The following is a 13,817-nucleotide window of genomic DNA, read 5'->3' on the forward strand; positions in this document are numbered from 1 at the left end:
AAAAAAAAAAGCCCAAATATAAAATCATGGTTTTGAAGACATTTTGATGACAGATAGGCTCACAATACAGCATTACCTGAAAAAATGTGCTCCAAACACTGCATGTGAGGGTTTTCCTATTCCTTGGACCTTGTGTTTTCAAGAAGGAACTTTGGCAAGAAAGCGCATTCAGCTTTTCTCTCCATGTTTTTTCTCATCCTTCTCTGCATGAGAGAAGGAATGATTTACTTTGCTGGTGAAATAAATGCTCTTAGATTTCACTGCTCCTAATTCCTCCTTCAGGGGAGTGTGAGGGTACAGTGGCTGCTTCCCAGTGGACAGACCTGGATGCTGGGGAGAGGTCTGCCCCACAGGTGGAAAGCGTGTGTGCAGAATGTGGGGCCAGCCCTTCCTCTGAGATCGGCTCCACCCCTGCTCTGGAGATCAGAGAGTCCGAAGCAGCAAAATCATTCCACGGACAGCTGACTGGGGAAGGGTCTGCCTTAAGACCCCCATTCCAGACTGGGGTGGGCATGGGATGAGAATTAGAAGTCTTATTTGTCCGCAAACCCCAGCCATGTTCTCCCGGTTTCCCCTGCCAGAATCCTTACCTAAAGCCTATATTTATTCATCAAAGGGAAGAAGAATGATTGATAATTAGCTTCAAAATGTAACAGTATCTATAAATGAACCCAATCTCCTTTTACATATTTAAAAGCTACGTATTTATAGACAGATACAAGTTGTTTATATTACATATCACAAGAATTGTGGAAGAAAGCACATAAAAATACTAAAAGTGATCTCTCTCTGGATGTTGGGATTGTGTATTTATTTATACTCTCTGTAATGTACAGTGCAGCATAGATTACCTTTACAATCAGAAGGAAAATCATTATTAGTTTAAAAAACAAAGTAGTATTCTCTGAGATTGCTTTATAATCTCGTGTATCTGGGCTCTCGAGACAGCTGTTGCTGTGCTACCTTCAAGGTCATGCAGGCTCTGCTTCTCAGCATCCTTTGGGAATGACAATATTCCAAAATAAAATCCTAGACTAATCAGAAGAGGCATGTAGGCTGGGCCTTTTGTAGTTTTGGGAAATGAAAACACTTTATCTTCTACCATCATGTGAGCCATTTGCATCATTTGGAGAACATTTGTGTTGACTGGCTATATCAGTCAGGAAAACAAACATAATTAACGGAGAGAATTTAATATAAGGATTTACTTAAGCAGGTGTTAGAGAACAGAAGGTGAGAAGGGAACATTGGGGTAGCCCAGAGTTATAATAACTGCAGAAAACAGCTGCCGTCTCTGTGGCTGGGGCAACAAGAGAAGCAGCTGGGAGCTGGGAAGAAGGGATCTGCAGGGCTGGGACCTCAGAGCGCAGGGGACAGCACAATGCAAAGATTTAGGAGGTAATGAGTTTGGGGTATCCATAACCTTTGCTGGTTTTCAAAATTTTTTTATTTTAAAAATTTTACTTATTATTATTATTTTTTATCGAAGTGGAGTTAATGCACAACGTTACATGAGTTTCAGGTGTACAACGTGGTGATTCAACAACTCTGTAGGTTAGGCTTGCTCACCACAAGGGTAGCTGCCATCTGTCACCATAAGCATTACTACGGTGTCATGGACTCTCTCTATTCCCTGTGCTGTGCCTTTTATCCCCATGGCTTATTCATTCCATCACTGGAAGCTTGTACCTTCCTCTCCCCTTACTCCATTTTTCTCATCGCTCTCCTCCCCTCCCTGGCAACCACCAGCTTGTTCTCTGTGTTTATTGGTCTGTTTCTGTTTTGGTTTTCATTTGTTTTGGTTTTTAGACTTCACGTATAAATGAAATAATATATTTGCTGTCTGACTTATTTTACATCAGCATAATACCCTCAAGGTCCATCCATGTTGTCTTAAGGGGCAGGATCTCACCCTGCTTTTATGATTGAATACTGCTCCATTTTGTGTATGATCTTTATATGTTCATCTTTTGATGGACTTTTAGGTGGCATCCTTATATTGGCTGATGTAAATAATGCTGGAATAAATAAACATAGGTGTGCATCTATATTTAGTGTTTTTGTTTTCTTTGAGTAGTGGAATTAATGGGTTCCTAATAGTGGAATTAATGGGTTCTATAGTATTTCGATTTTTTTGTGGGGGGGAACCTCCATACTGTTTCCAGAGTGGCTGCACCAACAGTGCACGAGGGCTCCCTTTTCTCCACATCCTCACCAACACTTTTCTTTCTTGTCTTGTTGACACTAGCCATTCTGACAGGTGTGAGGTGATTTCTCATTGTGGCTTTGATTTGCATTTCCCTGGTGATGAGTGAGGTTGAGCATCTTCTCATGTGTCTGTTGGCCGTGTGTATGTCTTCTTTGGAGAAATGTCTGTGCAGGTCTTCTGCCCGTTTTTAATTGGATTATTATTATTATTCTTGGCGTCTGTTTTTTTTTAAGCCTTTTTTATTTTGAAATAATTATAGACTTACAGGGAGCTGCAAAAACAGTACCCCTGTACCAATTGTGTCATCTTCCAGCTTTCCCCAATAGTGACATTTGTACATCATTAAAACCAGGAAATAGATTGGCACAATATGATTAATTTGATTACACACCTGGACTGGTTTTTGCATTTCCTCATTTTTTTATGTTTTTGTGTATAATTTTATGAGATTTTATCACCTGTAGAGATTTGTATAACCACTGCCACAATCTAGATATGAAGTCTCCCATCATCACAGAGAAACTCCTTCTTGCTGCCTCTTCATGGTCACATTATCATTCCAGAACCCCTGACAACCGTTGTCTGTTCTCCAGATTTCTTTTTTTTTTTTAAGATTTATTTATTTATTTATTAGACAGAGACAGCCAGCGAGAGAGGGAACACAAGCAGGGGGGAGTGGGAGAGGAAGAAGCAGGCTCCTAGTGGAGGAGCCTGATGTGGGGCTCAATCCTGGAACGCCAGGATCACGCCCTGAGCTGAAGGCAGACGCTTAACGACTGCACCACCCAGGCGCCCCTGTTCTCCAGATTTCTATAATTTGTTTAATTGTGTTACCGATTGAATGATGTCCCCCAAAAGTGTATGTTGGAGTTCTTACCTCCAGTATCTCAGAATTGACCTTATTTAGAGACTAGGTCTCTACTGAGGTAATCGAGTTAAAATGAGGTCAGTTGGATGAACCCCAATCCAACATGACTAGTCCTTCTAAGGGGAGGTTTAGAGACATACATGACCACAGGGAGAACACCACATGAACGTAAAGACAGACATTGGAGTGATTCTTCTATAAGACAAGAAATGCCAAAGATTGCCAACAAACCACCAGCAGCTAAGGGAGAGACATGGAAAGGATTCTTCCTCCCAGCCCTCAGAAAGAACCAATCCTGAAGGCACCTTGATCTTAGACTTCTGGCCTCAAGGACTGTGAGAAAAGTGTGCTTTGTTACTACAGCTCTAACAATACAGCCCCAACTAATACAGTAAGTTTATGCAATTTAATTTTTAATAGTAATCATGCTTAAAATTTGCTTGCAAAATTCCAGAAATTCTCTTGAGCAAGCTTGCTCCAATACATCATTGCAAGTAAGGAAGCACAAGGAGTCTCATTCTGGGAGCATGGAGAAAACTGGAAATTGGAACCAAGCTGCCACTTCCAGAATGGAGAAGCTCTGCTGGTGAGACACTGGTAGGATACGGAGGCAGACAAGTAGGATCAGGTCCCTACTTCCTCCTGCAGCCAGACTACCCAGGGTCCCTCTAGCGCCCCCTGTCGTCTAGTATGTTGAGAATCTAGCTGGCTAAGCAGGGAAGGTGGCTTTGGGAGCCTGAGCATCCCTATCACAAAGCATAGAACAGAAGGGCAAGTTTGGAGCTGAGAGATAAGAGCTGAATATTCAAACACTGGATTTTTTTTTTTTAAGAAGACTGTTCTAGAGAATAAAAGACTGGAGAACAAAAGTCTTTTTTATTTAGCTCAGCTATCATTATGGGTTCTCCTCTGTACCATGAAGCAAGCTGCTGGCCAAGGGGACAGATATTTCTGGTTATTACATTCATATTTTATAACTTATTTTGAGAAACTTTAGCACATGTACCTTATTTTGAGCGGCTTATTAAAAAATACTCTTGTTTCAAAAAACAAGTGTGCTGCCTTTTGCCTTGTGTCATATTCCCAAGAGTGGATTGACTGTATTCTCTCAAGAAGGTTACTTATTTTGATAATAAAAAGGGTATGGGAAAGTAGGATTTGATATATGAAAATTTAATTTGCAGAAAACAACTTTTTGAGAACGTATGTGTTCTTTAAATACAGTGAGATTGCCTTGTGATGCCTGGAAATCCACCACTCCCCTTGAAAGGAAGAGCAACTTCTTAGCAGGGCTTTGAGGGAAAGGAAAGGACTAATTCACTCATTGGTAGGCTGGCTCCCCGTGTGGGTTAATTCTTTCCTTACTAAGTAGCCTGAGATGAGTAGAATTGCTCTATCTGGCTCCCCAGGACCAGCCCAATATCCTTCCTGCCAGCTCTGAGCATAGTGCAGTCCCCCAGCACATCCCACTAATGATCCAAACTGCTACCACAGCATCTGTGCTTATGACTTTGAGACACACCAGCGAGGAGGATTCCAACCTGGGAGAGGCATTTCTGCTAGAGCCGACATCTTTCTTACTGCACACCAACCACTTCATTACCTTCTCGGGCATCTTGTTTCCAGCTTGTCCCTGCAAAACAAATGAAAGTTTAATACCCATCCGCATTATACATGTAATGCATGGTTCTTGCAGAAATCTTCTGAAATAGAGAAAATTGTGGAAAATAAAATGCAATTTGAGGTCGTGTGGCTTAAGTTTAATAGGAAAAGGAATCAGATGTATGTGTTTACTCAAAAGATGTGATCTTCCCCCCACCCCATGGAAATATATAGCTTGAGGGACAGTGAGCAAAATGTGATGTCAGTAGCCCTTTTGCTCTGTACCTTGGTGCCGGGGGAGAGCCTAGAACTGCCTCATGGACCTGGCAGGGAGTCTCCAGGGCTCTGCTCTTTGACAGTTCAGTTTTGGAATGGTGGCATATTTTGAAAGAATCCTCCAGGTGGCCATCATGCCAGGACAAGACCAGTTAGAGAAAGCGGAATACTTTGTCATAATGGTCACCACTAAGATCTCAGTTGGGATGGCGAGCTGTAGATACATTACTCCAATGGGTAATTTGGGGGAAATACAGTGATGGGGAACTCATGGGAGAAAGAGACTGTGGGAGTGTCCGTCCCTCCCAGTGTTTTCCACTCCCTCAGGAGGTTCCTGCACCATAGTGGTGGTCCCTAACTTTCCTCCTCTCTCCCTCTGTTCCTCCTTTCCCCAGGTGGTAGGAATTAGCCCTTCAGTGGTTTATCTCCAGCCAGGACCTGCCATTCATATGTAGATCTGTTCCCCTGTCAAGGCTAGATTGAGAAAACTGGCTCTGAAGGAAAGGGAGGGGAGGAGACAATAATTAATATGAAAATTTTGACTGAAGTTGCTTCGGTGTTTTGCTCTTTAGCAAGGAGCTGAGAGGTGGTATAACAGCAGTTAAAGCAAGGACTTTGGGTTCAGACTTGGGATGCAGTCTCAGACCTGCCAGTTACTTGCTGTGTGACCTTGGCAAGTTATAACCTCCTCATGCATCAGTTTCCTCATGTGTAAAAAATGGGGCAAGTGCCGTTTTTGCAGTGTTTTCAGTGTAAAAGAATACAGGTTGTAATACACTTGGTATTTAATCCAGCACCTCCACACAGTGATCACACAGTAAGTGGGAAGCAGTATTTAGAATGGGATTCCAGGAAAGAAGAGATGTCAGCAACCACCCACACCCTTCGTAGGGGTGGGGAATTGGGGCAAGGTGGCCAAGGGTGCAAGCCCAGGAGCTCCACCTCTTGTAGACAACCTTAGTAGTGATTGGTGGGTTTGGAGCCGCTGAACTGTCATATGGGCTCATGTCCTGCAAATTTGTCTTTGACTGTGTCCCTGAGATCTGGATTTCCCTACCCCCATTCCCAGGCATGAGACGTATCCCTGGGAGGGAGGCTGGAAAGAAGAGGAAAAGAGATTGTGGGAGCAGATACTACAGAGAGATCAGAAATTCAAAAGGCAGTGGGGTCCTATGAGGCAGCAAAGTCCTGTGAGCTTCCAAGGTAAATAGCCTGTGCAGCCCAGGGTGGACATTGGCATCATCTGAATCTGCCCCACCTTCAAGATCGGTAATTTACAACTCCTAATCTTCAAGGTCATGGTAAATATTTGATCACTAAACTTATGTGGAGCCTAAGCATTGCCCAGCAATTACCCTCTACCTCCTGGTCCATTTGCCCTTCCCTCTCCCAGATGACCGTTCTGTGTTTCCCTCTCTTCTCAGTCTCCCTTCTCCCCATCCCTCTCTTTACTCTCCATGGATGCTCTTTTTTCCCATTTTACTGAGAAAAATGAACACCATTGGCAGAGCACTTACAAAAGCTCCCACCCACATATGGACCCACCTACCCACATTGCTGTCTTATTTCCCACACTAGGGGTGAGTGGTCTGTGCTCCAGCCTTACACCAACCCTTCCACCTGAAGACTTGCTCCCTTCCCCTCTCCTCCTCAAGAGCGTTGTTACAGTGGTTCTCATCCTTCAGTCTTGAATTGTTCATTTGTTTTCACTCTACTCATTTTATTTCTGTATTATGCCGACCATTCCCATCCATGTTTATATATGTTGCTATTTCTCTCATTTCAAAAGCCCTCAAATCTATTTTGGGCCTCACTCTCCCTTCCAGCTATCACTCCATTTATCTCCTTTGTTTTACAGTGAAACTCCTAGAAAAGTTGTCCATACCCACTGGTTCCCATCTTTCTCCTCTGTGGGTTACTGTGGAAACGAATCTTTTCAAGGTCAGCGGTGATGTCCACACTAATAATCCAGTGGCCATATTCCTGTGTTCTTATCTAACAACCTATCAGCTGAATTTATTTTTTTATTTTTTTATTTTTAAAGATTTTATTTATTTATTCTGCAGAGATAGAGACAGCCAGCGAGAGAGGGAACACAAGCAGGGGAGTGGGAGAGGAAGAAGCAGGCTCATAGCAGGAAGAGCCTGATGTGGGGCTCGATCCCAGAACGCCGGGATCACGCCCTGAGCCGAAGGCAGACGCTTAACCGCTGTGCCACCCAGGCGCCCCTGAATTTATTTTTTTTAAAGCTTATTTATTTATTTGACACAGAGGGGGAGAGAGAGAGCGAGCACACAAGTAGGGGGAGTGACAGGCAGAAGGAGAGCAGAGAGCCCAACTTGGGGACCCTGAGATCATGGTCTGAGCCAAAGACAGTCGCTTAACCGACTGAGCCACCCAGGTGCCCCCATCAGCTGCATTTAATTTGGTGGTTACCTCTCTCCACCTTAAAGTGTTTTCTTCTCTTGGCTTCTAGGACAACCCCTTTGTTCTGGCTCTCCTTCCTGCTGGTCCCTTCTCCTCAGTCTCCTTCGCTGGCTTCTCCCATCTTCCTGCCCTCCAAACCTGGGGATGTCCTAGGGTCTCATGCTCAGACCTTTTCTTTTTTAAACTCTTACTCTCAAGGTGACCTCATCTAATCCCATTGGTTTTAAATAATCATCTATTTAAGTACCATCCATGTGCTGATGGCTCAACATTTTCTATCTCCAGCACTGACTCTCTTTGGAACACCTTACCCCAGCAGTTGCATGGCCACTCTCTTAGGCACCTCCAACTTAACAGGCTAGAATCAAGCTAGTGATCTTCACCCAAAACTTTCTCCTCCCACAGACTCTCATCTTGGCCAAAGATAAACTTCTCAGTTCCCCAGACTCAAAACAATGGAGTTCACCTTGATCCCATTCATTAAAGGCTCCATGCTATGAGTTAATCACTTCCCAAAGGCCTCATTGGGATTTAGGGTTTCAATATATGAATTTGGGAGGACACGAATATCCAGTCCTTTGCACATACATCAGTGAACCCTTAAATTAGAGCTTCAGCTCACACCCTGTACTGGGCTCTTGACCCAAGCGTGCGAAACCCCTGCTTCTCTCAATCCTACCATATCTCCATTTGCATTTCCCAAAGGTATCTCAGACCCAACAGGCTAGGACCAACTCATGGTCCCCTTCCTCTGGGAGCCCCTGCCCAGTTCACATCCAATTTTCTGCTTTTCCTTTTCCGTGTTCCCTGTTTCAGTGAGTGATCCTGCAGTCCATTAGGTCAGAAATCCAGTTTTCCTTGAGACTTCCTTCTTCGTTATGTCTATCCAATCCACCATAAGTTCCTATTGATTTGGTTTCTGAATATCCTCCCAGTGTGTCCACTTCTCCCTGTCTCTGCTGCCAGCTGCCAGCTCCCCAGGCTAGCCCCAGCTCCCCACCGGCCTCTCAGCTCTTCCGTGACTTCCCCAAGCACGGTAGTTAGAGTGATCTTGGGCAAAAGCAGATGCCATCATGTGAGTCCCGACCTCCTACTTACAACCTTGAACAGCTCGCTTTTCCTCCTGGGATTGAACCACATTCCTTGGTGTGGCCTATGAGGCAGGGCATGGTGTTTCCTGCCTAGCTTCCTGACATCGTGCTCCTCTCTCTGCTTCATTCTCTTCAGCTGCCACCCTGACCTTCCTAGAATGTTGCTCCGCTTTGCTGAAAGATCTTTGCATCCGTTCTTCCTTCTGCCTGGAAATCTACTTTCTTCTCTTTGCCTGCTTAACCACGGCTAATCCGTCAGAAGCCAGCTGAAGCATCGCCTCTCTGGGGAAGCCTACTCACATTCTAGTCCAGTGCTAGCTTCTTAATTATATTCTGAAATAGAAATTTCTGGGCGCCTGGGTGGCTCAGTCAGTTAAGCGTCTGTCTTTGGCTGAGGTCATGATCCCAGTGTCCTGGGATCGAGTCCCACATCTGGGTCTCTGCTCAGTGGGGAGTCAGCTTCTCCCTCTCCCCTGTTCATGCACATGCACTCTCTCTGTCTTTCAAATAAATAAATACATAAAAATGAAATCTTAAAAAAAAGGAAATTTCTTTGTAGTACTCATGCCGCTTTGTATTATACACTCACAATTGTGACTTTTCAAATAAATTAATATATGTTTTCTTTACTACACTAAAGGCTCTGTTAGAGTTTGGGTTGCATCAGATTTTGTTTACAGCTGTATCCCCTGGGCCTACCTTAGTGTCTGACACTAAGAAGGTGTAAAAAATATTTTCAAATGATCAACTGAGCACAAATTGTAATACATGATAAGAAAGAAATTACCAGAATGCAGAGGTAGAAAATGTAGCTAATTGGGGTGGTCAGGGAAACCTCTCTAAAGCCATAATATATAACTGAATTCCGAAGAAGGAGAAGGAGGCAGCCAGGGGAAAAGTGGGTGAATGTATGTATCTCTAGGGAAAGGGATGACTATAATCAAAGGCCACGAAGTAGAGAGTTCTGTATGTTCAAGGAAAAAAGAGGCTGGGGTGGCTGGAGTGTAGTGGGAAGGAGACAGCCACAGCATGAGCTTGGAGCATTAGGCAAGGCCCAGATCATTTAGGATTTATTGGCTATGATGAGACATTTGTATTTTATTTGAGGTATAATGAGAAGCTATTAAAGGTTTTAGGGAGGAGGCATGCCCCATGACCTAATTTCCGTGGCGATAATAGACTGTAGATGTGGAAGACCAGAAGCAGGAGCGTCCGGTGAGGACGCCATGCAGGTGAAAGCTGGGGCTGGGATGAATCACATATTAGGAAGCAAATGAAAGAGAGGTGGATGGAGACAAGAAATATTTTGGAGGGAGAAACCAAACCAACAAGACTTGGTAATGGATTGAACTGGAGGCAGAGGGAGATTATAATTAAGGAGATATCCTTTTTTTCTTAAACAATTGTGTGGATAGTGGCCCCATTTATAGAGATGGAGGAGCGTGAAGATTTGAGGAGAAAAATCGAGGATTGAGTGTTGGCTTTATTAACTATGAGATGCCCATGAGATATCCAAGGGGGCATTTTAAGGAGGTGGTTGTGTATGTGGGTCTGGAACTCAGAGGAGTGATGTGGGTTGCAGATCTCAGTTAGGGGGTCATCAAATTACGGATGGCACTTAAACCATTTGGTAATGTATATAATCACCTATGAGCGTGTGTAGACCAGAGCAGGAGACTAAGCCCTGGGAAATTCTAACGTCTGGAGGTCAGGTTATGAGATGCTTACAAAGAAGATTGGGAAGTGACCAGGGTGGAAGAAGGACGCCCAGGGGAAGGCAGACTTGTGTCAATAAAGAAGATGTTATTGCCTGAGCCAAATGAGGCTGAAGGGCCAAGTTCTCAAATGTACTTAATACCACTCAGCTGTACACTTAAAATGGCTAAAATGATAAACCTTAGGTATATTTTACCACACACACGGACATGTCAAAGTAGCAATTTGTGTGACTTATGCTGAGAGTGCATTGTGTCGGGAGGTCAGAATGGAGAAGATGAAGGGGATGAATGGGCCAAGAGTTAAGGCCACAGTCCCGGGCACGCTTGGAGAGGAGGACTTAGCGCAAGGCCACGAGCAGCCACAGGGCAGAGGGGACATCCTGAACACGCTGGTCTCGAGCCTGGAGAAGTACCCATCCAGATTGTCAAGGCTTCTCCCTTCTCACGGCAGTCTGCTCTCCTGACTCTGGGGAAGGGACGCTGGCCTGGGCTGCTGTCTCCTCAGAGGCCCCTTGGGGATGATGCATGCCTTCACGGCCAGCCTGTGTCTGATGACCGTGAACTCAGAGCACTGAACAGACACTGAATTTTCTTACCAGCTGCTCCGTCATGGCCTGCGTTGACTTGAAATAAATCTGCGTTGCTGGTGCCCAGAGATTAGACAGGCCTTCCAGAGGCCTTCCAGCCTCCCGCACAGTGAGAAATGGGATGTGGAGGACAGGGCTATGGAGCCTTCCTTCCTCGCTGGATCCGGAGAGGCAACTTGTGTTTCAGAAAGGAGACGGTAAGTGTGCACAGACTTATTCACTGATTCAACAGATATTTACTGCAGGCTAACTCCATACCTAGCACTGCCAGGCCCCATCCAGACTCCTGCCCTTAGGGAGTTTGCATTCTAATGAGACAGATGGCAATAGGCAAAACGCAGAAACGGGTAACACACTGGCGGTGTAAGTGGTATTCAGACGAATAAAGTATAATAAAGAGATAGGAACTGTGAGGAGGGTATTATTTTATGCATTAAGTTAATATTGCATAAAACTAATATGCATTATCTTAATATTGCACAAAATAAATGCCATGCATTACATAAAGGCACAAATGGTATAATTTCATAAAGTGATCAGTCTTTTCTACATCTGTTTGAACTGCCATAACAAAGTGCCATAGGCTGGATGGCATATGAACTAGAGAAATGTATTTCTCAGAGTTCTAGAGGCTGGAAGTCCAAGAGCACGGTGCCAGCATGGTAGGGTTCTGGCCAAGGCCCTCTTCTGGGTTGGAGACTGCTGACTTCTTGCTGTGTCCTCACAGGGCTTTAGAACTCTCAGGGGCCTCTTTTGTAAGAACACTAGATCCATTCATGAGGGCTCCATGCTCATGACCAAGCACCTCCCAGAGGCCCCCCACCCTTCTGAGACCATCACATTGGGCATTAGAATTTCCACATAAGCGTTTGTAGGGGGGAGACAGACATTCAGACCATAGCAAAGACAGTGAAGAAATTAAAGCAGGGCCAGGTACTAGAGAGTACCACTGGGGGAAGGGCATTTGGTGTAGATAAGGTGAACTTGGAAGGACACAGTGGTACATCTGATCAGATACTTAAGTGATACGGAGATCAGTCCCAGCAGCAGGAACACCAAGGAAAAGGTCGTGAGGCAGGACAGGTTGTAGGGATAAGCAAGGTGGCCTCAGAGGCTGGGCAGAGGGTGGGGAGGGTAGGAGGAGGATGAGGAGCTGGGGCAGGAAGAGGCAGGGGTCGTGGAGAGCAGGTTGGCTTTATCCTAATGTGATGGGAGTTTTAAGTGGAGGGTACACATAATCTGACTCACATTTGGAACAGCACGTTCCATCTGCTCTGTGCAAGTTCACCGTGGGGAAGCAGGAGCAAATGTAAGCAGGCTCTTAGAACAATGTGGCAAGAGATGGTGGGGACTTAGTCCGAGATACTAATGGTGAGAGGGATGAGAATTGGTCGGATATAGGCATGGAGCAACTGCAAGAAAAAAATATATAAAAATAAGGTGAATTAACATCAATTGAGCCATGCCCCATGCCAGCTGCTCCCCTAAACCCCTTAATTCTCATAACGACTCTGAAAGAAGGTCTCCTTATCCCTGGTTAGCATCTAGGGAAGCAGAGGCTTGTGAAGGGAAGCCCCATGGCCAAGGCTGCTGTGTGTAATTAGTGCAGTTGTCACTGAAGCCCTGGTTGCCTTGGCTTCTGCACTTCACTGTGTAGTATTCCTGACTGGTCCGTGCAGGATGGAGGTGAGGCAGGAGCCACACCATGCAGAGGAGGACGGGCATAAGGGGGAGGAGGCAGAGAAGGAGAGAGATGGGGTGTAGGCAGCCAGCTTGGGTTCTGTTCCTCCTCACCCAAAGACTGGGGTCTGCAGCCTGTGGCGTGGACGGAAGTCCTCAGGGCAGTTCTCTCCAAGGGCTCTGTGAAGTCAGGGCACCCACAGCCCTGCTTGGGTCTCCAGGTATCCAGAGTGGAAGAGAGAGACATTCTCCCCATTTTTACTTCGATCGGAGCATCATGAGGACTCTGGGGCACGGAATGCCTGGTGGGATGATTCTTGTGGGTCTGGATTTCTAGTAACACTTGCCTGGAGGCATTTGACAGTGTTCTGAGCTTTTGAACAAGCTCTTGCCAGTGAAATTTGAGTCATTACTGTTTGTGTGACCTCACAAGCCAGAATATAAAATTCTTCTCAGGTCACGTGGTCAGAGTGTCAGATTGATAATAGTGGTTTAAGATCATTTAAAACTACAAGGTCAGGGGCGCTCTGTGGCTAAGTTGGGTAAGCATCCAACTCTTGATTTTGGCTCAGGTCATGATCTCGGGGTGATGAGATGGAGCCCTGTATCAGGCTCCCTGCTCAGTGGAGAGTCTGCTTCTCCCTCTCCCTCAGCCCCTCCCTCCTGCTCACGCTCTCTTAATCTCTCTTTTTCTCTAAAATATACAAGTAAATCTTAAAAAAATTAAATAAAACCACAGGGTCAAATCCACACACAGATGTGCCTGGAAAGAAAGATCAAAATCTTTCTTATTTTCAACGCTTCCTTGGCGATTCGTGGACTTTACTGGTTCCACACAAATTTAAGGGCTGTTTGTTCCAGTTCTTTGAAAAATGTCATTGGTATTTTGATCGGGATAGCATTGAAAGTGTAGGTTGCTCTGGGTAGCATGGACATTTTAACTATGTTAATTCTTCCGATCCATGAGCATGGAATATTTTTCCATCTTTTTGTGTCTTCTTCAATGTCTTTCAAGAGTGATTTGTAGTTTCTAGAATATAGATCCTCTATGTCTCTGGTTAAATTAATTCCAAGATAACGTATGATTTTTGGTGCTATTGTAAAAGGGATGGATTCCCTAATTTCTCTTTCTTCAGTCTCATCGTTCATGTATAGAAATGCAACTGATTTCTGATCATTGATTTTGTATCCTGCCACATTACTGAATTGCTCTATAACTTCCAGTAGTTTGGGGGTGGATTCTTGGGTTTTCCATATAGAGTATCATGTCATCTGTGAAGAGAGACAGTTTGACTTCTTCTTTGCTGATTTGGATACCTTTATCCCTTTTTGTTGTCTGATTGCTGTTGCAAGGACTTC

This window comes from Ailuropoda melanoleuca, chromosome 1 (genome assembly GCF_002007445.2).
Source record: "Ailuropoda melanoleuca isolate Jingjing chromosome 1, ASM200744v2, whole genome shotgun sequence".
Lineage (NCBI taxonomy): Eukaryota > Metazoa > Chordata > Mammalia > Carnivora > Ursidae > Ailuropoda > Ailuropoda melanoleuca.